The 27,042-nt window shown below is 37.5% G+C and overlaps 1 protein-coding gene across 1 annotated transcript in view; it reads right to left on the minus strand.

Moving 5' to 3' along the window:
• TYR (tyrosinase) overlaps window positions 1–27,042 on the minus strand; it is a 90,485-nt gene that overhangs the window by 10,727 nt on the left and 52,716 nt on the right. The gene's annotated exons all lie outside the window — the stretch shown is intronic.

Here is a 27,042-nt window from a genome sequence, read left to right on the forward strand (position 1 = left end):
AGTTCTGTGATTTAAGAGCAGTATGTCTAAGCAAATCACTGGACTTCTTGGAGACTTAGCCTTGTCGTCCTTAAGATGAAAGTAGTAATATTTGTCCTATGTGTTTCCAAAGGGATTATTCAGTGTGATAATTTTTATGAAAGTGCAAGCTAAGGAAGCTGTTGTTACTTAGTTATAAAATTTGAGTTAGGAGGTAAAAGGTTAGTGCACAGTCAAGAGGATGGTATTTTTTTTTTTTTTTTAAAGTGATAATGCTTCAAACAAACAAAAAATTAAAAAAAAAATTAAAAAATTCGGAAGGACAAAAGAGAGCAAGGAAGTCAGGTGACAGAATTGGTGAATCATTTTTCCGTGATGGAAAACAATTCTACTTGCTTAGAGAATATGGATTTCAAATACTAGCTATGGTCAAGGTTGGTTTTTAATTGTAATTAATTGAGGGATCAGCAGAACACTGTAAACACTGAAACTCTGGTCCCTGAATACCAAATGCTCCCTAACCTGCTCAATTATTAAGTATGTTTACTGAGTACCTACTGTGTGTCAAGTTTTGGAGCAACATGAATATTTATAAAAACCTGAATTCTGTGGGTTGTGACAAAGGAAATTTGTAAGATTGCTTAAGCTGTTTGATTTTCCTTTTCTTCATCTACAAAAGGGGAATAATATTTATGTCATGAAGGTATTGTGAAGGTTAATTAAAATAGCATAAGTAAGATACATAGCAGAGTGCTTGATAAATGGTAAGCAGAAGCTATCACCATCCCTATACCCTTCTTCCTCCACCACATTATTAATGTTATACTGGGAGGACTTTACAACTGGTGACAGAAATGAGACTTGCAGTAAGAGAAACACCAAAGCCGTGTATATTTGAGCTGGGTGTTTAAGAATGGTTATTATTTTGATGGGCAGAAATGGGAAAGGAGAGGATTCAAGAAGATTCGTTTTTCTGGGTGCCTCCGTTTCCTCAACTGAAATAATTAGAAACTGGCTTAACAAATAAACCCCAAATTCTCTTCAAGTCCTAAAATTTTATGAATTAGTATTTTCAACTTCCATAGTGTTCTAGTCACAAAAGCATTACTTATTCATTATGTACAATTCAGAAAATATAAACACACAGTAAAAGAAAAAAAAGCACATGTAATTGTTCCATAGTATTTTTATATTTAGTTTTTTAAAATATGTGTATATAACATTACATATATATTAAAAAAAAGAACTGTATTATGGATAATGTTTTATAAGACATTTTATTTGTACTACACAGTGTATAAACAATGTTTACCAATTTTCAACTAGTAAATCTATTTTTTCATGGGAATGAGACTCTGATAATTAATCACTCACCCATCCCTATTAAACTGACTGATTTAGTAATAGCCAATATACAATGAGCTACTAGACGAGGGCTTGAGGCAAAAATTGTGCTTCTTGTCAATTGAGAAAAATTACTACTATACTCCAATTTATAAATAATCTTGTTTCTGCCAAGAAATAAAAATTCTTTACCTAGGTAAGACAAGGACATCAATTCTTAGCACCAAAGGATTTAATGGATGAAACCGTTAATGTGCTCACCCACCTTATCAACCTTTTAAAATGAAGGTATTAATCTTGATTAAATTCTTCATTGGTGGTTCTCATCTTCAGTTAATTTCATCAAACCGTGTCTAGAATGGCTCACATCAGAATACTAATGTTTAACTTAGATAATCACACTGACGTTTTGGCTCACCAAGGATACATTTAAACTATATCTATGCAGTTTTCTGGAAGTCTGAGCAACAATGAAATGCACAAAAGAGAAATACTATAGGAAAGGTCAAGATGATCGCATATGGAAACAAAAATGGATGTGTTGTATGTGTAAAAGTAACACAGGTTTTAGATCTGACATGGAAAGACTCTGATCACTCTCATCCTTACAACAAGGAAAAACTAGAAAAAATGGAAAATCAATAATTTTTCTCAGACCTATGAGAGAAGTGAAGTCCCAGGACAAACTGACTCCCCACAAACTGCAGAGATAAGTGCATTCAGATGAACACAAGAGATTTGCTTGCCAGGAGGAGAAGCAGCTGGACCCGTGAACTGTAGAAATACTCAAACACTTTGATGAGTGGCTGGAGGTTGAACATGGATCCTAGTGATAATAAGAAACTTCTGGGAGCCACAGTCTTAGGAAGATTCCCACACATTTGGGGGTTTTACCTCCAGGAACTGTACCAGATTTTCACAATGAAGATTTGAGAAAGATCGCCTCCTGACTCTGTCAAAGGAGAGAGAGAGTGGCCATTGTTAAATATACCCAGAGCCTCCTCTGTAACAAAGCCCCTTTATCCAGGGGAAAAGACTCCAAGAGCCTTATCTCAGCCAGAGGAAGGGAATTCCTCTCAGTGCAGCCTCTTGCAGCCTTTCTGTCTCACATAATGGGAAATAAAATATAGGCCACATAGGTCAGGGCTTCAAGGAAATAGACTGAGGATGCTGCAACCAAAAAAGGGAGTAGGGGACAAGGAGGAAAAAAACTGGAGTTGAGAAACACTCTTGATAGTCACAGCCTCCAAGATGTTGGCCAACTAAAAGACTAAAATTTAATCAGAATATTTTAGAGCTCTACCCCCTCCCTCATATTTTATCCTGATACCAACAGAGTTCCACTATAATAACTGAGTCACAGCTAAAAGAGTTGCAAGACAGATAGTGTCTGAGGAATAGTATTCAGGGAAGCCCAAAGCCAAAAGTGGAAATTAAACAAAGATACTAGAGAAATTTGAAGCCTTTGGCACCTATACAGTAAAAATGTATCATTAAACAAATGATTTGCCAGTTTAACATAAATTCTTACATTAATGACCTATCTACCTCAGCTCTTATCACCCAATAAAACATGTTTGACTTTCAATAAAAAAATCACAAGTTATTCCAAAAGGCAAGAAAACAAGATAGTCTGAAGAGACAAAACAATCATCAGACTCAGCTCATATATGACATGGATTTTGGAATTATCAGATAGGAAATTTAGATAACTACGAATAATAAATTGAGGTAGGAAAAATAAACAACATGCAAGAACAGATAGGTAATGCAGGCACAGATCCAGAAACTCTAAGAAAGACTCAAAGGAAATGCTAGAAATCAAAACCACTGTAATACAAATGGAAATGCCTTTAATGGGCTCATCAGTAGACTACACAGCTGAGGAAAAAACCAGGGAGCCTGAAGATAGAAACTTCCAAAAGTGAAATGCAAAGAGAAAAAAAAAAATAAAGAAAAAAGAAAAAAGTCAAGAACTTTGGGACAATTTCAAAGGGTGTAACACATATGTAATTGAAATAAGGAGAAGAAAGAGTAAATAGAGCAGAAGAAATATTCTCCAATCAAAGGAACCAGAGGAGCCAAACAAAATAACTCCCAATGGCCAAAAGTGGAACAATGTAGCCACAGAATAAATAAAGTAGTATTAGATTGTAAACCAAAGTATAAAATAAATACAAATGAGTCCATACTGCTATAATTTAATGAATAAATCAATAAATGGGTAAATACATAAATCTACCATGCAGGATTCCAAATAATTATGTAGCTACTCCAAGTACATAAAGCAGGTGGCACATAAGTCCCCACTCCCTATGTGCTACGTAGTGACTTTCTTCCAAAGAGTACAGTATGGAAGGGTGATGAAGTCATTTACACTTTAAGAAATCTGACATTTAATATTCTTCTATTTTAGCTTCAGGTGTACAGTGCAGGGCTCAGACATCTGCATAATCTATGAAGTGATCCCCCTGATAAGTCCAGTGTCCATCTGGGGCCTTACATAATCTTTACAACATTATTGATTATATTCCCCATACTGTATTTCACATCCCTGTGACTATTTTGTGACTACCAATTTGTACTTCTTAATACCTTCATCTTCTGTCTCATCCTCCAACCCCTTCTCCCCCCTTGTATCTAGCAACTATCAGTTTTTTTCTCTGTATATCTGAGTCTATTTTTGTTTTGTTTGCTCATTTATTCTGTTCTTTAGATTCCACATACAAATGAGATCATATGGTATTTGTGTTCCTCAATCTGACTTATTTCACTTAGCATAATATTCTCTAGGTCCATCCATGTTGTTGCAAATGGTAAGATTTCATTCTTTTTTATGACAGAGTAGTACTCCATTGTATAAATGTGCCATGATTTCTTGATCCAATCATCTATTGATGGGCACTTCAGTTGTTTTCATATCTTGGCTATTGTGAATTGTGCAGATGCCTGACCACTGCACTATATACTGGAAGCTAAAGTAGAATAATATTGAATGTCAACTATAATTAAATATATATATGTATACATATAGTATATATATGGAGGGAGGGAGAGAGAAAGAGAGAGAGAGAGAGAGAGAGAGAGAGAGAGAGAGAGAGAGAGAGAGAGAGAGAGAGAGAGAGAGACATGGGATGTGAAGTAGTAAAGTACAGCATAGGGAATATAGTCAATGGTATTGTAACAGCTATATAGGATGTCAGAGGGGTAGTAGGCTTGGGGGGTTATCACTCTGTGAGAGGTGTAAGTTTATGATCATTAGGTTGTTTTGTGTACCTGAAACTAATAAAAAAATAAAATTGAAAAACAAAACAAAACAGAACCTGGCAAACACTATTTCTGCCAGGTCATCAAGTTTAACATCAACAACAGTACATCATGTTGATAGTATGCACCCTTGATATTATGACAAGAATGGTGCTTTACCTCTGCTGTTTTCCTCCCCTGAACATGTAACTCTAGCCTAAATATTAGAAAAACATCAGACAAATGCCAATAGTGAGGAATCCTACAAAACATCTGAGCAGTTCTCCTCAAAGCAGTCAAGGTCATCAAAAACAAGGGAAGTCTGAAAATAGTCATAACCAAGAGGAGCCTGAGGGACATGATTAAATGTAAAGTGGTGTCCTGGATGGGATCCTGAGACAAAACAGATATTTGGTCACTGCTAAATAATCCTAATAAAGTATGGACTTTGGTTAATAATAATGTATTGGTACTGTTTCATTAATCGTGACAAATGTCCTACACTGATGCAAGAGGTTGATAATAGAGGAAACTAGATGAGGGGCCTATGCGAAGTCTGTTCTATCTTTGCATCATTTTTGTAAACAGAAAACTATTCTAAAATAAAAGTTTATTAAAAACAACAACTACTAATACAGAAGCCTTAACATTGTTAGATATTTGGGAATTGATTTGCTTTGTACATTCACCACCACCACCACAACAAAAATGTAACACACATATACAATAGAACACATTTTCATTCACTTATTCATCTATTTCGCAAATTGCTGACTATATACTGAGCATCTATAATCGACTGGTTCTGTGCAAGGTACTGTGAAGTTCCCTGTCCTTCTGGTACTTCGAGTCTGGTGGAGGAGATAGAGAGTAACCAGAAATTGTAGCAATAAATTTATAATGACAGACTGACACATACTGTGCAAGAAAGCAACACGATAACAAGATTTAATGGGGAGAGCTCATTTTGTCTACAGCCTGTGGGAAAGTCTTTGATGGTGTACTAACCAAGAGTTGAAGAATGAGTATTTAGAGAAATGGTAGAGGTGTCTCTGAAGACTAGACTAGAATTTGAAAAGGGTTTTCCATGAGAGGTACATAGCAATTTCAAGGAATCAAATAAATGACTGATATGTTTATGGCGAGCAAGGAGAGAATAGTTCAACATGAGGCTAGAGAGGATTGGGACCCAGATCATGAAGAGTAGTGGAGGCCATGTGAGAAATATTTGTAGTTTTTCCTAAGAGCAACAGGAAGTCAGAGGTGGTGGGTGATAACATGATAGATCATCTTTTTGAAAAGACTACATAGTTTGCGTTGTGGAGAAGAGGCTGACAGATAGTAAGAGATGATGTACAAGGAGAAAGGAATGAGTGAGTATCAGTGAGAAAACTACGTCTAGCCAAAAAGATAATGTGTGGCTATCCAAGCAGTACAACTGAGGGATGAGATGTTGCAGAACACCCCATTTTTCTGGTTATGCTGGGGGATAAGATATTTTTATCCCCAAAGATGTAGATTACTGGAAAAGTGGTGTTGCATGAGGAAAGAATGCTAATGTCCTAAGTTTTGATGTGCTATGCTTGAAGATGCTTTTGAAACATTTCAAGGGGGATGTCAGGTGCACAGCTGGATATTTGGATGTGGATTTCAGAGCAAGATGTACTCTGGAAATATAAATTGAGATACCATAAGACTGTAGTAAATAAGGGAAGTTATGAGAGTAGTGAGACAATGAAAAGATAAGAGAATCTGGAGTTATTTTTCTCAAATGTCATCTTTCTGAAAGGCCAGGGCAGATGAAGTTATCACATTGTCTTTGAAAACCACTGTTTGAGATGCCTCTAGCCATCCAGTCAAAATTCTAGTCACTCAAAATATATTGAGTGATTTTCCATCTTTTGACTTTTTTGTATTATTTGTTTCTTTCATGTAGCCCTAGTTTTGAAACATTTACCTGTTGAAACAAACATTAATTATTAAATGTTAATGTCTTAATTCAAACTTAATCAGAGAAATTCCTCTAAGCCTCAGTATACTTGTGTGTAGAATGGGGATGGTGTTACCTACTTTAACATAGTTATGAGAATAAAAATTAAATAAGGAAGTGAAAAGTCGAATAATAACATTTAAGTCTAAAATGAATAAATGTTTGTAAAGTGCTTGACCCAGTTCCTGAAAAGCAATCATTAATTTATATTTTACTTTCTTCTAAACCCCTCATTTTACAGAGGAAAAAAATTATAGCCTAAACATCATGGCTAGTTAATAGCACAATCAAGATTGGAATTGAGTGCTCTTGACTGTCATTCTATGCCCTCACCCTCTGCATGCTTACAAAGGGTGATGCGGGTATTTCTGCAGTTGTGAGAATACATGTGCAACCACAGTCTGATGTGCAGATTCTATCTGAGGCAACTTGGAAGGGGTTCTGCTTGACCTTCATCTTGAAATGAAATCTGTGTGTTCCATAGACACCTGCATTAATTACACAGTACGTACTCTAAGTGTTCCTTTGCTCTAAGGACTCACAGATCTCACAGTTTATACTCAGGGAACAGAAATGAGTACAATACAACAAATCAGGAAAGGATGTACATTAGCATAGCACGTTCAATAGAAGAGAAAGAGTGAAATCATGAAAAAAAAGGCAGAGAAAGAGAAAATAGCATCTAATTGGGTGGAATATTAGTCAGGGTTTTCCAGAAAAACAGAACCAACAGGATGAGTGTATCTGTGTATGTGTGCACACCCAAAGAGAGAACGAGACACAGAGAGACACACACAGAGAAAAGTGACCAAATGGCTGAGTACCATGACCTTGACAAGTTGAAACATAAAATTAACCAGCACAGGGGCTGTCAAGTAAGCCGCCTCATCTTAGATGACATTTGAACCTTAGTTTTGAAAAACGAATAGCAGAAGTCTAAGTAAAGTAATAGAAGGGAAAGTGCAGTCTAAGTAAAGCACAAGCATAAAGAAATGGAGGTATGATTTGGGGGCCTTGCGAGTAGTTCAGAGGACAGGAAGGAAGGATCTATGTGGGTACATGTGGCTAAATCAAGATAATGGAGGGACTTTCTACACATTCTGACAGGTAAAAAGTCTGGTTATTATTCTGAAACCTATAAGGGGTTATTGGAGGATTTTAAAGAAGGGAGTGGAATAATCATATGTCATTAAGTATAATTAAATGAACCAACAGCTGAATTTGGGGGCCCAAAGGGTAACCAGGTCATAGATATACAACCTACTGCATTGTGACCACTGGGAAACTTTAGAGCCTCCCGCTGGGTTTAAAATGACAGGTGTCCCAGTAGCCCCTTGTCTTCATGCTCCTGGCTAACGATAGAACTCATTTAAGAGGTATTTGGAAGTTTTTACTGAAAACAACAGTTTCAAAAGAAATGCACTCTTTGGAAGCATAGATTGTCAGGGATGAGTAGCTGCAAATGAAAAGAGTGTTATACAGCTAAGAAATTAAACTGGGCCCAACCTCAATTAAGTTTAATTTCAAATAGATACTCTAAAACTTCCTAGCTCAGTTGTGGAAAGGACAAACGAGTCCTGAGGGAATGGGTAAGGGAGTGAAAAAACCAGATTAAAATCACTTAAGCTAATGATGAAACTTGAGGGAACTTAGTGTAAGAACCACAAGAAGAGTGATAATGAACCAAAGTGAACCAAAGAACTAGAAATTGAAGAAAGAAAGGCAGTTTTAGAGGGTTCTTTTTTTTCCCTTTTCCCCATAAACACTTATGAGTATCATCATGTGGCAAGGCACCCTGCTATGAACTGCTTGGAGAGCAGATTAAAAGCATGCTGTAGTGCTCCCCGTGTGGTTATAATGTGCAGCCAGGGTGGAGAGCCACTACATTAGGCAGACACTGCATTCAAATCAAATGAGCCAGGCTGCACGCACAGGCCGTAGATAGTGAGAGTGAATCTGCAGAAAGGTATCCTAAAGGACCAGCCCTCCCAGACAAAGTTGAGTAGAAGTAGGGGGCAAGCTATTCATTTAGCTCTCAACAGATATTACCGATTGACCTTCAAATTCTCAGTGCTCTTACCTGTGAAGTGGTGATAATAAAGCTTACATTACCCTTTCACTAAATTGCCATTTATTTATTCATTATATGTTCTCTCATGTACCCCCTACACGTCAACCACCAAGAATGGATGAGAACGGTTCCTATACTCATGACCCATGCTCCATGTTGTGATAAAGAGATACAAGGGTCAGAGCCAAGGAAAGCTTTACAGCAGGGATGGTATTTAAACGGGATGAGTAGATTATGGGCAAAGCGTTGCACTCAAAACACAGACCCACAGGGAGTCTGGGCACTGATGCAATTGAAAAATGAAAGTTGTGTGGTATGTCAGAATGGAATGTAGAATAATGCAGGATCAATAGGAAGTGAGAACAAAAAGGTGAGATGGGTTAGATTGTGAAAGACCTTCTGTATACCAAGGAGAGGAAGTAGTTTGGACTTGACCCCAAGAGTTAATTTGCCACCTAAGTACTTTAGATAAAAAGTGACCATGACTGAATTTGAATCTTAGAAATATGATTGTAGATGATACGTATAATATATATTACATAACAAATCAAAATGTATTCCATCTATTGGAGATCTATATTAAATAATAATGGATCAAAATATATTATTTCCATCTATTGAAGATCATAATGTATCAGTGGACCAACAGTAAATAAGGCAACTTCTATATAGGCAACTATTACCTTTTTTTAAAACCGGACATTGTTTTATTTAAATCTCATTAAATGGAAATTGAAAAGTTAGTTTTCAATCTCAAAACACACAACTGTTTTGTAAACTCAGGTGGGTTTCTTTGTTTCTTTTTTAAATTTTTTAATTAAAATACAACTAACATACAATATTATATTAATTTCAGGTGTACATCATAGTTATTCAACAGTACCTCCCTGGCTCTATACAGTTATTACAACATTATTGATTATATTCCCTATGCTAAAGAAGTGATCACTATGATAAGTCTAGCAACCATCTGACACTGCACCATGCTATCACAGTATTATTCACTATATTTCCTATGCTGTGTATTACATCCGTAAGAGTTATTTGTTTTATATCTCGAACTTTGAACCTCTTACTCTACTTTATCTTTCCCCCCTTTTTAAATTTTTCAATTAAAGTTGACATTCAATATTATTTTATATTAGTGTAGTGGTTAGACATTTATATAATTTAGGAAGTTATCCCCTGACTATAACCACCTGACACTCTGCATAGTTATTGCCATATTATTGATGATATAACCTATACTTTACATCCCATGACTATTCTGTAACTATCAATTTGTATTTCTTAATCCCTTCACATTTTTCACCCTGCCTCCCAACCTCTCCCATTATCACCCCAATAAATCTAGTACCCATCTTTTCCCATACATAGTTATTACAATATTATTGACTATAATCCTTATGCTATATCCTACATCCCCATAACTACTGTGTAACAACCAATTTGTACTTCTTAATCCTTTTCATCCACCCCCAAACCACCTTCCATCTGGCAACCATCAAAATGTTCTCCGTATCTATTAGTTTGTTTTGGTGTTGTTTGTTTGTTTTGTTCTTTAGATTCCACTTATAAGTGAAATCACCTGACATTTGTCTTTCACCGACTGACTTACTACACTCAGCCAAATACCCTCTAGGTCCATTCATGTTGTCGCAGATGGCAAGATTTCATTCTGTTTTACAGCTGAATACTATTCCATTGTATGTATGTACCACCTCTTCTTTATCCATTCATCCATTCAGGGACACCCAGGTTGCCTCCATATCTTGATTTATGTAAATAATGCTGCAAGGAACATATGCTACCTCAAGGTAGCATTTTGTGTTTCTTTGGATAAATACCTAGAAGTGGGATTACTAGATCCTTCTTTTTCTCTTGTTATAGTCTTTTTTTTAAAGTCTAGTTTGTCTTGTATAATTATTGCTGCCCCAACTTTTTCTGTGTGTTTTTCCCATTTTCATAAAATACCTTTTTACATTCCTTTACTTTTAGTCTGTGTGTATCTTTTGATCTGAAATGAGTCTTTTATAGGCAGCATATCTAAGGGTCTTATTTTCTTATTCATTCAGCATCCCCTATCTTTTGATTGGAGCATTTAACACATTTACATGGACAGTAATTGTTGATAGGTATGTAGTTATTCCCATTTCATTTATTCATATATATATTTTTTTCGTCTTAGAGCAGTCCTTCTAAGATTACTGGTAATACTGGTAATACTCCTTTAGCTTTTTCTTGTCTGGGAAGCTCTTTATTTGTCAATTCTAAATGATACCTTTTCTGGGTAATCTTAGTTGTAGGTCCTTGCTTTTCATCACTTTGAATATTTTGTGCCAATCCCTTCTTGCCTGCAAAGTTTCTGTTGAAAAATCAGATGATAATTTATAGGAGCTCCCTTGTAGGTAGCTAACTGCTTTTTCTCTTGCTGTTTTTAAGATTCTCTCTTTTTCATTAATCTTTGGCATTTTAATTATGATGTGTTCTTGGTGTGGGCCTCTTTGGGTTCATCGTGTTTTGGACTGTGCGCTTCCTGAGCTTGTGTATCTATTCACCAGGTTGTATTCTTGTGTATTCTTTTATCAGGTTACAGAAGTTTTCTATCATTATTTCTTCAGATAGGTTTTTAGTTCCTTGCTGTCTCTCTTCTCCTTCTGCTGCCCCTATAATGTGAATATTGGTATGCTTTATGTTGTCCCACAGGCCCCTTAAACTCTTCTCAAAAACTCTTTTTTGGAATATTTTTTCTTTTTGCTGTTCTGAGTGGGTGTTTTCTGCTACCTTATCTTCCAAATCACTGATTTGATTCTCTACTTCAGCTAACCTCTTGATTCTCTCTAATGTATTCTTCATTTCCATTATTATGTTATTTATTTGTGACTGGTTCTTTTTTATGTTTTATATCTCCACTTTTATGTTTCCTCTCTTTTTGTTGAAGTTCTCCCTGAGATCACTGAGCATCCTTATAACCAGTGTTTTGAATTCTGTGCCTGTAGATTACTTGTCTCCATTGTGTTTAGTTCTTTTTCTGGAGCTTTGTTTGGTTCTTTTATTTGGGACATGTTTCTTTGTCTCCCCATTTTGGCTTCCTCCCTGTGGTTGTTTCTATGTATTAGGTAGGGCTGATATGTCTCCTGGTCTTAGTAGAGTGGCCTTATGTAGTAGCTGTTTTGTGGGGCTCAGTGGCTCAGTGTCCCTGGTCACCTGAGTCATGTACTTCATGTCTGTCCCTTACCCCATGTGTATGGGTTGTGTGTGCCCTCCTCTTGTAGCTAAGCCTTGGTTTCTATTTGCAACATCAATGGGAGGGATTGACTCTCAGGCTCATTGGTTGTGAGGACTGGCCGTGACTACAGTGGAGAAGTTGTGGTGCAGAGGCTGACCCTACAGAGCAGGATCTGCCTCAGTAGGGCTCTGGTGCCTGAACAATCCACCCATGGGAGTGTCGTCCTTGGAGGCAGCTGGGTGATGCTCTAGCTAAGTTCGTAGCTGGCCACTGGGGACAAGAGCCTGAGGGTCACCTGGGAGGGGACCCACTGCAAGTCAAGTTCAGCACAGCCTGTGCCCCACCTGGGGCTGCCTGGAAGGAGCCACAAAGCAATCCATAAATGGCTGCCATCCATTCCATACTTGTAAGTGCCTTGAGGTGCCAAGCCATGAACCAAGGCCAGCTGCTACTAGTGCTGGGCTTTGGGTTGCTCAGCTAGAGGTATGGGACATGCTCAAGCCAGATGGTGCTTTTCTGGGTCCGCAACACTTTGAGAGAATGTAGGAAAATCTGAAGCAAGAGCCAAGGCAGGTGGTTTGTATGAAAACGCCACTGGAAGCTGCTTGGGTGGACCTGAAAGTTCAGCGGGGCAGGGTCTCCAAGGGCATGGCAAATGAGTGGCATCAGCCAGCTTGATGGAGGCTCAGATATGGTGGCAGCCTGTGTCTGCCCGCAAGGAAGGGGAAGGGCTCAACAAGGAAACAATGGCCTCTGCCAGCTCCTTCGTCCAGGAGAAAGCTGCCCCTCCATCCCATCCTGATGCCAGACAACTCAGTTACCCACCATATGTCCCTGTTGCCTCACCAGCTGCTGCCCCAGTGTTGAAGCTCAGAGCTGGTGATTCCATTGGTAAGTCCATGTGCAGTCCCTTTAAGAGGAGCGCCTCATTCTCCAGCCACCCTCCATCTCACTCAGTCATAATCTCCACTCGTTTTCACAACCAGAAATTATGGGAACTTCTCTCCCTGGCACTAGAACCCTGGGCTCGGAGGGGCTGGGACCCCATTTGCCCCCTGGGGTGAACTCCGCAGCCAAGATATTCTTTATGTTTAGTGATCACACGCCTGTGTGGGACCAGCCCATTCTGCGTCTCTGCTCCTCCTGTCAGCCTCCAGTTGGCCTCTGCGTGTCCTTAGTATTAGGGCTTTGGTTCAGCAAGATTTCAGGCAATTCTCAATAATGGTTGTTTTGTAGATTAGTTGTAATTTTGATGTGGTCGTGAGAGAAGGTAAACACAGCGTTTACCTATTGCGCCATCTTGACTGCTTTTTTAAAGACAACTATGATGTGCTTCTTCCTTCCAAAATTTCATTTAACATAAACTTTTCCATTACTTGCTACTGTTCTTCATTAGAGTCATGCTTCTGAGGCTCGTAAAATAACAAAAAGCAACTGGTCAATTCAGTATTAATTCTCATTTAGTACATAGTTATGTATCTGGTATTAAACTGGGAGTTTTTAACAGATGTCATTGTATTATTTCTCCAATGGTAGTAGTGAGAGTAAGCACATGAAATATGCCAGGACTGTCCTAAGTCCTTCTCACATAGGAACTCATTTCATCCTCATACCAATCCTGTGAGATATGTCTTATTATTATCCCTATTTTATAGACGGGAAATCTAAAGCGAAAAGAGAATCAGAAACTTGCCCAAGGTTACACGGCTAGTAAGTGGCAAGTGGCAGAACCAGGACTCAAAGCTAGATGGTCTAATCACAGTACCTATTCTTAGCCTTGATGAAGTGTTGCCTCGCAACAGTATTCACATTAAAACACACACACACACACACACACACACACACACACACACACACACAAACAAGCAAACAAATAATAATCAAGGGTTTGAATAACTTTCTTCAGTTCATTTAGTTAATAAATGGAGCAACAGGAACCAAACGCAGGTTTGCTTCACTTGGCGCTTTCCATGACACCAGTGTTTCCAATTGTGGGTTTTACAAACACATAGACACACACACATAGACACACACACACACACACACACACACACACACACACACACACACAGTGAGCCTGCATGACTTGCACATTTTCTCATTTAATCAGGAACAGAGGAGAGTATTGAAAAAGAACCTTCAGTGGAAAAACCCATGACATTTTATATTAGAAATGAAAGCATAATCTGTCCACTGCTATATCCATAAAACCTAGAATAATGCCTGTACACAGTTGATACTCAATAAATATTTGATAGATAACTCTCCCAGAGGGATTCTAGAATCTGTCCCCTGAGAATGATGAGACTATATTGTATATTTCTGTAAAACATGAGTTCATAAAAATAGTTGTTGAGCTTCTCTGCAGGCAAGCATGGGCAGTGAGGATGGTAATGTGGGCGAGAAAATGTTTCGAAAAGTAGGGTTCTTCCCTTAAGTAACTTTAGAGAGGAGAGCACTTACTTCATTTATATAATTTTTGTGTCTTTATGTTAGCCAAGGGCTGTGGATGGTATCTGATAAGGAAGGTTGTCTTCAGGTACTATAGAGTAAAGGACAACATCATTCATGGTATTAATAGTAGCATACGTTCAAGGCAGGAATAATTAGTATAGATATCATCTCACTGACCCAACATTTCTTTCATGAGCACTGGACAATAGCCTATGGTTTCCAACATCGTCTGTGAACTACGCTTTTAGTACCATGTCCCTAGGCCCTAAGTATCCACTTTCAATGGATGTTAATAGTCTTACTGCTTTCCCCACATTGTGATAAATGTCATGCACTTCTGAGGATTACAATAGAGAGTTCATACTACATCTATTATCTGTACAGATGGATAACTCCTTTATATAGAATGATAACTCTTTTCTTCATACAAAATGATATTACTACCACTTTGGTATATTGCCCTTCAGACACAAACTCTAAGACAGTCTGTGTGTTACAAGGCATCGGTATGGTATGATGGAAATTCAGAGATGGTGTGGAATTGCTCCTTTACCTAACAACCTATATCACAACCTAGAGATCTCGGAATTCACAGCTGTACAAAGATCGTAATTTCATTAATCATTTTTCTCTAAACTTCAACTGGAATTAGAATATCTTTTATTTTCATTGTAGACTTTATGAGTTCTTATTAATCAAAATCACTAAGAACCTCATTCTTCATCTTGGATCACTAATAGGACATTTGCCACCTCATCAGTACCCATGCCTGATCTGTATATCTCTTCTCCAGAACATATAATGAGAAAAATAAACAGGTTAGTTTGGTGCATATGAATAAAAAGAGAGAATAGTGAGAAACATGGGCAGAGAGGAACAAAATAGAAAAAAAAAAAATCTATGGGTGTCCGTCTAAATCATTTGAATGTATTCCATATGTAATGAGAATTACTTTTGCCCTTTGAAACATTAAATGACATGAAAAAAATGTACATAGAAAGATTTATATGAAAGTGTTGTGCAGGATGGATTTTTTTGTTGGAGAGAGAGATTAGAGGCAAGCGACCAACACATATGGGGTAGCTAAGTACCCCACTTACAGACATTACTTTTGATTTTGCTTACCTTTTTTGTATAGTTTCTAGGTACTTAGAACTAGGTACTTCTAGGTACTTAGAACCTATACTAAAAAGGTAAGCAAAATCAAAGGTAATGTCTATAAAACAAGAAAGCAAAGAAGGTCATACATGTTTGAACACTAGGGATTCCATCTGGCAGAAGGAAAATTCAGCGTGAGCTCAAATGCTTCTTTCCAACGAAAGGCAAAAATTTCATTCATACCTAAGATTGTTTCTGATGTACCATTAAAGAAACATGTGGAACACAAATACACAAATTATTTATGGAGTAATCATGCTAATATCATTGGAAATTTAGATGAGAAAAAAAATATAATGTGTTCAAGTCTAGCCTAAAGAACAAAGAAGATCATGTAAAACATCGTTCTAAAAGCAAACTCAACTGGCGCTGGCAACCTGACATCTTAATCACAACAAGTGATTCTGACTGCTGGAAGAAAGGAGCCCATGAACAGATAGATCAAGGACTGAAAAATGGATCATTTTTTTGTGTGTTTTTTTTTCTAAAATAGTAGTATATACCCGCCTCACTATCCTTTTATTTTTTTCTGTAGCGAAAATTTTAGTTTACCAATATTTTCAAATTTCTTTCCTTTTCTATTCCAGTTGGGGAAATTGATAAATGTGTTTCTTACAAAGGTCAGTGATCTGAGTGTCACCCAATCTGGAGTCAAAAATACAAGTTGTGACGTCAGGCAAAGGAGAAATGTACTATTCTATTTACACTGGATCTTCACTATGTGAAGGAAGCTAATACAAAGGAAAGAATCTCTGTTTTCTGTGCTAAGAATTGATCTATAGAAAGCTGAAAGATTAGTGAAACTCCTTCTGAAATGAACAATGGATAATGGAGGGTAGAAGACCAAAGGAGCAAACATAGTCCATCTCATAAAGAGTCAGAACTATCAATCAAAGTGTCTACAGCCGTGAGAAAGTTGGCATCTCTATAAGTATCCCACGTTATCACTTATTACCTATCTTCCCCAAGTGGTTAGTAGTAAAATTCTTGAAACGAGGAGGGCCGCATTAAGTACATCAAGGGAAAACTGGAGCTATGGAGGAATCACAGCCAAATGGCAGAGAGGAATTCTGACGGATGGAATGGACATGCAACCATATGTATTTGAAAACTCTTCCTTGGGCCCAGCAGCTAATTGTGTGGTATCTGGCATCCTCTGCATACAAGTCTTACATTTGACACATTCCTTGTCTGAAATCAAAGTGTTTGTTAACCCCCAAGCTCAGAGTCCCCACTCACAATTCAGCAAATATGAGTGCCTACTATGATTCTTGCACATAAAGACTTCAGAAATATTGTCCCTGCACTTAGAATCATCCACAGTCTGGAAGGTAAGAAAGATACATGAACATGCCATTTTAATAGACACTGGGATTGAGATAAAGAAAAAGGAGTATGTGATCAGCTCTGATCGATGGAAAGAAAAAGAGAAGAGGTAATGTTTGAGCTGGAGCTTGAAGAGTAGCTAGAATCTCAGTTGGTGCATGGACAGGGAGGGAGAAGCTGGTAGAGAATTTTAAGGAAAAAATAACAGTTTGCACAATGTCCCTTGGAGTGGAACTCATTCCTGATCATTCCACTTAGGATATCTTGACTCTTGCTAGTTGAGGGACAGATGAGTGTACTTTGCCTTCAGCTCTCAGTGCCTTGAGTTAAGGTATCTACTTTTTATTCCCTCCTCAAAGGATGTACATTTCCCTTCTCTGCATTTAGAGACCTGTCTGCAAATAGGAAGGAGCTCCGTGATTGATCATGCCATACCAAAATATTTGGGTCCGTCAGTCTGAGACGGAGTGAAAGACTGAAAAATATTTTACTTGCCTTTCTCCATAAAAAGAATTCTTCAGGGAGGAATCTCTGAGGGAATTTAAATATTTGGGGAGGGGAGATAGATGCTATAGAATAATAAAAAAGTTTTTATTTAGAACATGTAGTAATTATAAAGTGATTGTCTCACAGATCCAAATGCACTCTTCCATTGTCAATAAGATGGATGAATTGATAGATTCCATTGATTTCATTCAGCCCCTTTTCCAAGTTGCAACAGTGTTTTCTGAATAAACCCATGTACAAGGTAGCCGTAGTGACAGAGATGCAGACTAGTCATGCGTTCAACAATATAGCTTTCCTTCTCACAAAGGCTGACCTAGCTACCACCACTACGGAGTGTCAAATGTGCTAATACCAGAGGCTAACTGTAAGGTTCTGATAAAACACCTTCTCTTAGAGCAGGGAATAGTTCACTCACCTGGCCCGTTGTTTACATTGAACTCCTTTCATCATAAATCATACATCAGTTGCTTTCACTAGAATAGATAAGGATCTGTATATAGATTTGCTTCCTCTGTGGATAATTCTTCTGCCAGCACCACTATGGACGCATGGAATGTTTCTTCATTATCACATTTTTCTATTCAACATTGCTTCTGATTACATAACTCATTCCACAGCAAAAGCATTGTGACACTGATCTATTTCCTAAGGAATTCACTAGCTTTACCATGCACTCCATTACCTAAAAGCAACTGGCCTAATAAAAGGATGGATTGATCACTCAAGATTCAGCTGGGGTACCAGCTGGGAGAAAATATCCCGAAGAATTGAGGTCCTGTCTTACAAAGCAGTATATGCTTTGAATTTCTGACCAATATTTCTCCCATGTGCATTCTCTACAGGTGCTAGAAATAAGGGTGGAAGTGGGAATGGTTCCTTTTACAGTTACATCTTATAAGCCACTTACCTAGGTTTTTCCTTCTCACCCAAATTTTGAAATGGTCTGGTTTTTAGTTTTTTTTTGTTGTTGTTTGTTTTTTCAAAGTGAAAAGACTGCTTCTATTGGGGTGCATAGACATATTGCATTGAATTGGAAGTTTAATTGAAGGATGTTTTAGGTGCTTAATGCCACTGAGCATATGTATAAGAAAGAGGGATGTCATCCTAGTTGATGTTATTGATCCTGATTATAGAAGGATATTTGGATTGTTGCTACACAGTAGTATAGGAAAGATTATGTATGAAATTCAGGGCATTCTCTGGGGTAGTTTTCAGCATTTCCATATTAAATAGTAACATTTAATGTAAGACTATAGAAACCAAAGAAAGGCAAAATGACTTAGAATTCAGAATCTCTAGGAATAAAAGTTTGGGTCATTCACTAGGTAAAGAGCCTTGGCTACCTGAGACACTGGTTGAGGTCAAACAGAACATGTTATGGCTAATGGAAAAATTATACATAACTATGGCATTATAATCTGTTATGGAAATCAGTTTTGCATCAATCATGTATATTTTCTTCCCTGTCTATTCTAGGTATATTTTTACTTGCTACCTAATTTTTGTGTCTGTCTATGTATATACACATTTTAATATCTTAACTTTTTTTCACATCTCCTTATTTCATATAACGATTATCAATAAAATATAATTTTACAATTTAGTTTTTAGTATACAGAATATTCAATATAGACTGTGACAGAATTTGAGAATCATATAACATGTCCCAGACAGGGATACTGTGATTATTAATTAGAAATGAATATAATGGTTTTTGGGGCTTTAGTTATCTCTTTTTGGGAATAGAATGAGAGAATCTTTGTTTATAAAGAGGGGAGAAAAGAAGCATAGATGCAGCTCTGCTTTATTATGAAATGTAACTATGTAGAGGAAGGTGTGTGTGTGTTGATTCTAAATGGCCAAGGGTGGACTCAGCTAGTTATTAGTGTTTCTTAGCCCCAGAGATACCATGTTTCCCCAAAAATAAGACCTAGCTGGACAATCAGCTCTATTGCATCTTTTGAAGCAAAATTAATATAAGACCCGGTCTTATTTTATTTTATTTTAATATAACATAATATAAGACCCGGTATGATATGATACGATATGATATGATATGATATGATATGATTGATATGATATGATATGATATGATATGATCTAATACTGGTCTTATTTTACTATAAGACCGGGTTTTATATGATATGATATAGTATAATATAATACTGGTCTTATTTTACTATAATATAAGACCGGATCTTATTTGACATAGTATAATATAATATAATATAATATAATATAATATAATATAATATAATACTGGGTCTTATATTAATTTTTGCTCCAAAAAACGCATTAGAGCTGATTGTCCAGCTAGGTCTTATTTTCGAGGAAACAGGGTACGCTGTACTCCACTTTGTGATACTAGGGCCGATATTCTGTAAGCTCCATTATCTCCTTTGTTAGCTGGATTCCTAACAGACACTGGCCACAGACTGGAAGAAGAACTCAGGACTTGTTTCCTCTTGTTTATTTCAGCAACTACTCTTTACCCTAAGAAGAGTGATAGAGTCCAGCCTCCAGCTTTTTTATCAGCATTCCCAGAATCAGCACCATCATCCTCTCCAAGAAATTCAACATGAGTTAGGCTATAATGTCCCCGTCCCCAGAAGTCTGAGATCTAGTTCTCTAAAAAACTGTTAAATTCCTGAGGTATCGGTACCAGCTGACTAGAGACCCCCTACTCAGAGGTTTGAATTCCTGCTCCATGATGCCCTTCTTTTAATACCAATAGTGCCAGGAGATATCAATACAAACTGAGCAAGGGCCCCTGGTCAGAAGTCGGAGTCCAGTTCTGTGAAGGCCCTCGAAACGCCACTAGTTTCCATTATCTCTAACCATTTCCTTATCTTTTCCCAGCCCTAGGGGTGGTACTGCTTCTTCCAGTCCCTATCCTTGTTTTCCCTTTTCCCCTTTTTAATTCTCTGATCTATTCACCCTATTATTTGTGTTAAAATTTTTCTGTTAAAATAACTGGCATTGTTTCTGTTTTCTCATTGAATCCTTACTGATACGGAACACACACACACACACACACACACACACACACACATCTTTATTATTTTTTATAATAAGCTATAGAAAATAAAGCTCTTCTTGGCTAACTGGTTCATGGGTTAATTTTTTACAAAGTTAAGAAAAACCTAGCCAGTAATTACAGAGTATACTTTGAAGACATAAGACATAGAACGGTATCAGAAATACTCAATGTGTATTTGGATTTCGTATATTTTACACATGAAAACACATGTTCGCATACTCAAATTGTTCCAAACATACCTATACGTTTTCAATAACAGAAGCATACATCTGCTTTTAAATTAAAATTAAAATTTACACATATTCTACCAAACAGCCAAATTTGGAAAAAATAAATACATGTTCCACATAAGGGGAATGTATAAACAAGTTGTGGTACAGAGGTTTCTAATTAATAAATTTGGAAGGGGAATTTAAACAATTAAAGTGAATCTGTATAAAAGGGTAATACATGTCAAAAGATACTATTTTAAAATGAATTGATTGGCATTACTTTGAAAAAAAGATAAAAATTAAATTTAAAAAATTACATACCTGATTTGCACTAGCAAAATTTTGAGTACTCACTAGCCATATGTGCAGACATTGATGATTAGCTTTCTTGCTCATATTACACCCTGATGATATAACAATCTATGAATATGTTTTGAACAATATGTGGCAGTTGCATGATGCCAAAGATCACAATATAAGTAAAATGCCACTATCCAACAGAATTTCCATTTTTTCTTTGTTCTGCCCCTACTTGTGCCCATGAGACTGTCTGAGAAGGGAAGCACAGCTTTTTCAGTTGAATCTCATAGTAGTAACAGTGCACCACAAGAATTACTCGGGATGGAAAATGGGACCACAGCAGCACTTGAGCCTTTCTTTATTTCTTTATTCTGAGCTCTGATACTTACTCATGAACTCTGAGTTTTAATACCACTCCTATTTCGCAGTTCCTCTGATAGCATTCTGTATCAGCATCTGAGCACCTTTTTATGTCTTAGCTATTATTCACTGCTCTCAGGATCCATTTCTCCCTCTCTAATCTTTGCCCCAACGTTTTGGCTTGATTACTTCCATCTTAACACTTACCATAGACATTAACTAGTATTGCCTTCACTTTGTGACTGAGAAGAGAGGATGATATGAATACTTGTTAGCAATCGGTTCTGCTTCTGCTTAAGAGGTAAAACCATTGCAAGGGAATATCATTCCCAATTTAACAGTAAAAAAAAATGTTGTAATTTAAAAATCATATTTTTGCCTTATCAGAGAGCTAGAGTCACAAGAAAACCAGGCCAAGTGGTTCTAATGGATGGCAAGACATGTTGAGAGACAGGATATATGAACTGTTTCAACTTTGGCAGACTATGAGAGGAAAGGTTAAAAGCCATAAAACTGAATAAGAGGGAAATAACTGAAATCTTAACAAATTGATTAAGTTACATGTGGACTGTGGAACCATTTAGAATTCCTGAGAGTCCAAGACACAGGGTGAACACCCATCCACGTAGCAGCTATTTTCCACAGGCCTTTACTGGATGCCCATGGGAAAGAATGGGAGACAGAAAAGGAGACATGTTTGTTGGGACTGCCCAGGTCTGAAGCTGAAGGATATGTACATCTGTGCTCTGGGCTGCATGAACACAGGCTGTTAATTGGCTGCTGGTGAGAGGTAGCAAGAGACCTGCTCAGATCACAGATCTGTCTTTGATATGAAGAAATCCGCTGCTGGCAAATGGGAAGAAACATTTGCACCTCCATCCAGTCCTTGCTTTGTTGCCAGGCAAAGATTAGCTGCCTCTGGGAGAGGACTAAGGATTTCACCACTAAACTCCAACCTTAACTGACACGAGGCAAAACCTCATATTATGAATCTTGAAGCTTCTTCTGCTTGTTTTTTTCACCGTGAGATGAAAAGGGTTTTGCTGCTGCTTTTCTTGAGGGAAAGCACTTAAAAAAACAAAACAAACAAACAAACAAAAACTTTTATTCTTTTGATAAATATATATGCATCTTTCTCCTGGTAGTTTGCCTTGTATAGGATACAACTACAAAAACAAAACAAAACAAAAACAAAAAAACCCTTTCATTACTGCCATTTTGACTTTTTGAATTTAGTAATATGTCTTTCCTGAGTTTTCAACAGATTCTCCTCCTCATTGTTATTTCTAGATTATTGTGACATTTTGTACTTGACAACAGTTATCTTGGTTCTTCTTGACTACAGGATGGAAATAACATTTGTATCATACATCTTTGGTTTTCTCTGTTCTCTACTTTGCCAATCCTACATGGAGAAACTTTGTTTTCATATTTCCAGGAATTCTCATATTATCTAAATTACCTTAATTTAAAAAAGTCATATAATAAAAATACATTTAATGAATAATTTGACAGATGGGGTTTTCAATATAACATTTCCTATGGGTATTTTATATAACATCATTCATTGATTAGTTTTCCTTAGAAGGAAATATGGGCTAATACCCCCTTCAGAATGATCTTCAGAATCGAAGCCATATATTTTTTCCATAGATTAATTTTAAAGGATTTCAGTGTGCTTCATTTTTAATGTTTTTTTCTCTCATTTTTTAATTTTTAAATATTTTTATTAAAATATAGCTAATATGCAATATTATGTTAGTTTCAGGTGTACACCATGGTTATTTAACGTTTGTATACCTAAAGAAGGGATCACCGTAATACGTCCAGCAACCATCTGACACTGTACCATGCTATCATAATATTATTGACTGTATTCGCTTGCCCTACATTACATCCCCATGACATGTTTTATACCTGGAACTTTGAACCACTATTCCCCTTTATTTCCACCCCCTGCCCTTTTTAATTTTTCAATTACAGTGATATTCAATATTATTTTATATTCATTTCATATGTACAGCATACTGGTGAGACATTTACATAATTTAAGAAGTGATCCCCCTAAATAGTCTAGTTCCCACCTGGCACTATACATAGTTATTACCATATCATTGATTGCATTCCCTATGCTTTACATTATACCCCATTGACTGTTTTGTAACTTCCAATGTATATTTCTTAATCCCTTCACCTTTTTCAACCTGCACCAAACCCCCTCCCATCTATCACCCTGATGGATCTAGTACCCATCTGACACCATGTATAGTTATTACAATATTATTGACAATATTCCTTATTCTGTACCCTACATTCCTATGACTACTGTGTAACAACCAATTTGTACTTCTGAATCTGTTCCCCTTTTTATCCACCCTCACCCCCTTCCCATCTGGCAACCATCAAAATGTTCTCTGTATCTGTGAATTTTTTCTGTTTCATTTGTTTGTTTATTTTGTTCTTTAGAATCCACTTATAAGTGAAATCATATGACATTTGTCTTTCTCTGTCTGATTTCCTACACTCAGCACAATACCTGCTAGGTCCATCCATGCTGTCCCAGATGGTAAGATTTCAGTCTATTTTTATGGCTGAGTAATATGTATATATGTACCACCTCGTCTATATCCATTCATCCATTCAGGGATACCTGGTTTGCCTTCTTGGCTATTGTAAATAATGCTACAATGAATGTATGGGTGACCACATTCCCTTGACGTAGCATTTTGGGTTTCTTAAGATAAATACACAGAAGTGGGATTACTAGGTCTTTTATGTTTATTTTATAACCTTAGTTTTAAAGTCTATTTTGTCTGGTGTCTGTATTGCTACCCCAGATTTTTTTGTTTGTTTGTTTCCATTTTTATGAATTAGCTTTTTATATTCCTGTACTTTCTTTTTAAAAAAAATTAGTTTCAGGTGCACAAGACAAAGTAATACTTAGACGTTTATCATTTATATCCCTCACACCCCCTCCCCCCATCCACTATCCCTCTGACCTCGCACAGAACCACTACATTTCCACTGTCTCTATTCCTAATGCTGTACTCCGCTTCTTGTAAGTAGATACATATACATACACACACACATATAGGACCTAGAGAACATTATGTTAAGTGAAATAAGTCAGACAGAGAAAGACAAATACCATATGATCTCACGTATATGTGGAATTTAAAGAAAAGAATAAGTGAATGAACTAATCAGAAATAGTTTTGGAGACATAGAGGAAAAACTGAGGGTTGCTAGATGGGAGGGGGGGTCGGGATAAGGGGGAAAGTGAGAGGATTAGAAAACAGTCAGTAACCACAAGATGGCCACGGGGTTTTGAAAGTTAATTTGGGGAATGTAATCAATAATGTTGTAAAGATTTCGTAGGGTATCCAATGGACACTTGTCTCATTAGGGAGACCCCCTCAGGTATGATGTAGATGCCTGATTACTGCACATGCCTGATTACTGTAGATGCCTATTGTACACCTGAAACTGAAGCTGAACAATAATGAATATCAACTACAAGTTTATATATTCCTGTACTTTCAGTCTGTGTGTATCTTTTGATCTGAAGTGAGTCTCTTGTAGGCAGCGTATGTATGGGTCTTGTTTTCTTAACCATTCAGCCAACCTATGTCTTTTGATTGGACATTTAATCCATTAACATTGACAGTAATTGTGGGTAGGTATGTAGTTATTGCCATTTTATTATTCATATTTTTGATCTCCCCCCCCCCCCCCCTTTATCTTAAAGGAGTCCCTCTAAGGTTCTATGTAAAACTAATTTGGTGGTGATGAACTTTTTTAGCTTTTTCTGTCTGGGAAGTTCTTTATCTGTCCTTCGATTATAAATGGTAGCTTTGCTGAGTAGAGTAATCTTGGATGTAGGTCCTTGCTTTTCATCACATTGAATATTTCCAGCCAATCCCTTCTGGTGGGCAAAGTTTCTGTTGAGAAATCAGCTGACAATTTTATGGGAGCTCCCTTGAAGGTAACTAACTGCTTTTCTCTTGACGCTTTTAAGATTCTTTCTTTGTCTTTAACTTTTGGCATTTTAATTATGATGTGTCTTTGTGTGGGCCTCTTTGGGTTCATCTTATTTGGGACTCTTTTTGCTTCCTGGGCTTGTATATCCATTTCCTTCACCAGGTTAGGGAAGTTTTCCATCATTTTTTCTTGGAACAGGTTTTCAATTTCTTGCTCTCTGTTTTCTCCTTCTGGTACCCCTATGATCCAAATGTTGGTTGGTACACACGATATTGTCCCAGAGACCCCTTAAACTGTCCTTACTTTTCTGGATTCTGTTTTCTTTTCGATGTTCTAATTGGGTGTTTTCTGCTACCTTATTTTTTAAGTCACTGATTTGATCCTCTGTTTCATCTAATCTACTGTTATTACCTCTAATGTATTCTTCATTTCAGTTATTGTATTTATTTATTTCTGACTGGTTCTTTTTGTTTGTTTGTTTGCTTGTTTTCTGTTTCCATTTTTATGTTTTTTATCTCGTTTTTTTTGTTTTTTTAAATTTTCCCTGAGATCATTGAGAATTTTTTAAATCAGTGGTTTGAACTCTGTGTCTGGGAGATTACTTCTCCCCATTTTGTGTAGTTATTTTTCTAGAGCTTTGTTCTGTTCTTTTATTTGGGACATGTTTCTTTGTCTCCACATTTTGGCTGCCTTCCTGTGTTTGTTTCTATGTATTAGGTAGAGCTGCTATATCTCCTGGTCTTAGTAAAGTGGCCTTATGTAGTAGGTGAACTGTGGAACCCAGTGGCTCCGTCTCCCTTGTCAGCAGAACTGGGTACTTTAGGTGTGTTCTTGTGTGGCTTATGTGTGCCCTCCTGTTATAGTGGAACCTTGCTTGCTATTTGTGTGTCAGTGGGAGGGATTGACCCTCTGGCTCATTGGTTGGGAGGAGTGGCTATGACTACAATGGAGGAGCTGTTGTGCAGTGGCTGGCCCTACAGAACAGGATTTACTTTATCAGGGCTCTGGTGCCTGCCCTTTGGTTGTGTCATCCTTGTAGATGGCTGGGTGATGATCCAGCTCAGTTCAAAGCTGGCCACTGGGCCGACCAGTCCCAGAACCTCCTGGGAGAGGACCTGCCACAGGCCAATTTCAGGCATAGCCTTTGCCCTGCACTTGACCACCTGGCATGAGCCACAAAGCAATCTTCAAATGGCTACTGTCTGTGCTGTGCTTGGAGGTGCTTTAAGAGGCCAAGCCACAAACAAAGGCCAGGTGCCACTAGTGCCAGGCTTAGGGCTGATCAGCCAGAGGTACAGGACATGCTCAAGCAAGATGCTGTTTGTCTGGGTTTTGTGAACTTTTTCAGAGACTTTAGGAAACTCTGTAGCATGAGCCAAGGCAGGGGGTTTATATGAAAAGCCGCTGGAAGTGGCTTGGATGTTTCTAAAAGTAGGGTGGGACAGGTTCTCAGGAAATCAGGGTAAATCAACAGTGTTATCCTGGTTGATGGAAACTCAGATTTTGGTTGCCTGTTTTTGCATGCCAGGAATAGGGAGGGTTCAACAAAGAAACAATGGTTTCTGCCAGATCCTCTGCCCAGGAGAAAACTGCCCCTCCAGCCTGTACCCTAAAGCCAGACAATTCAGTTTCTCCCCATATGTCCCTGTTGCCTTTGGATCAGCTGCCCCAATGTTGGAGCTCATAGTGTGTGAGTCTGTCAGCAAGTAAGTCCATGTGTGGGCCCTGTAAGAGGCGCTTCTCTGAATGCAGCCGCCATCTGGCTCACTCAGCCACAATCTCTGCTTTTTTTTACAACCAGAAAAAATGGGGACTTCTCTCACCAGTACTGGAGCCCTGGGCTGG

This window comes from Rhinolophus sinicus, chromosome 14 (genome assembly GCF_057876585.1).
Source record: "Rhinolophus sinicus isolate RSI-liver-muscle chromosome 14, RSI-T2T, whole genome shotgun sequence".
In the NCBI taxonomy this organism is placed as follows: domain Eukaryota; kingdom Metazoa; phylum Chordata; class Mammalia; order Chiroptera; family Rhinolophidae; genus Rhinolophus; species Rhinolophus sinicus.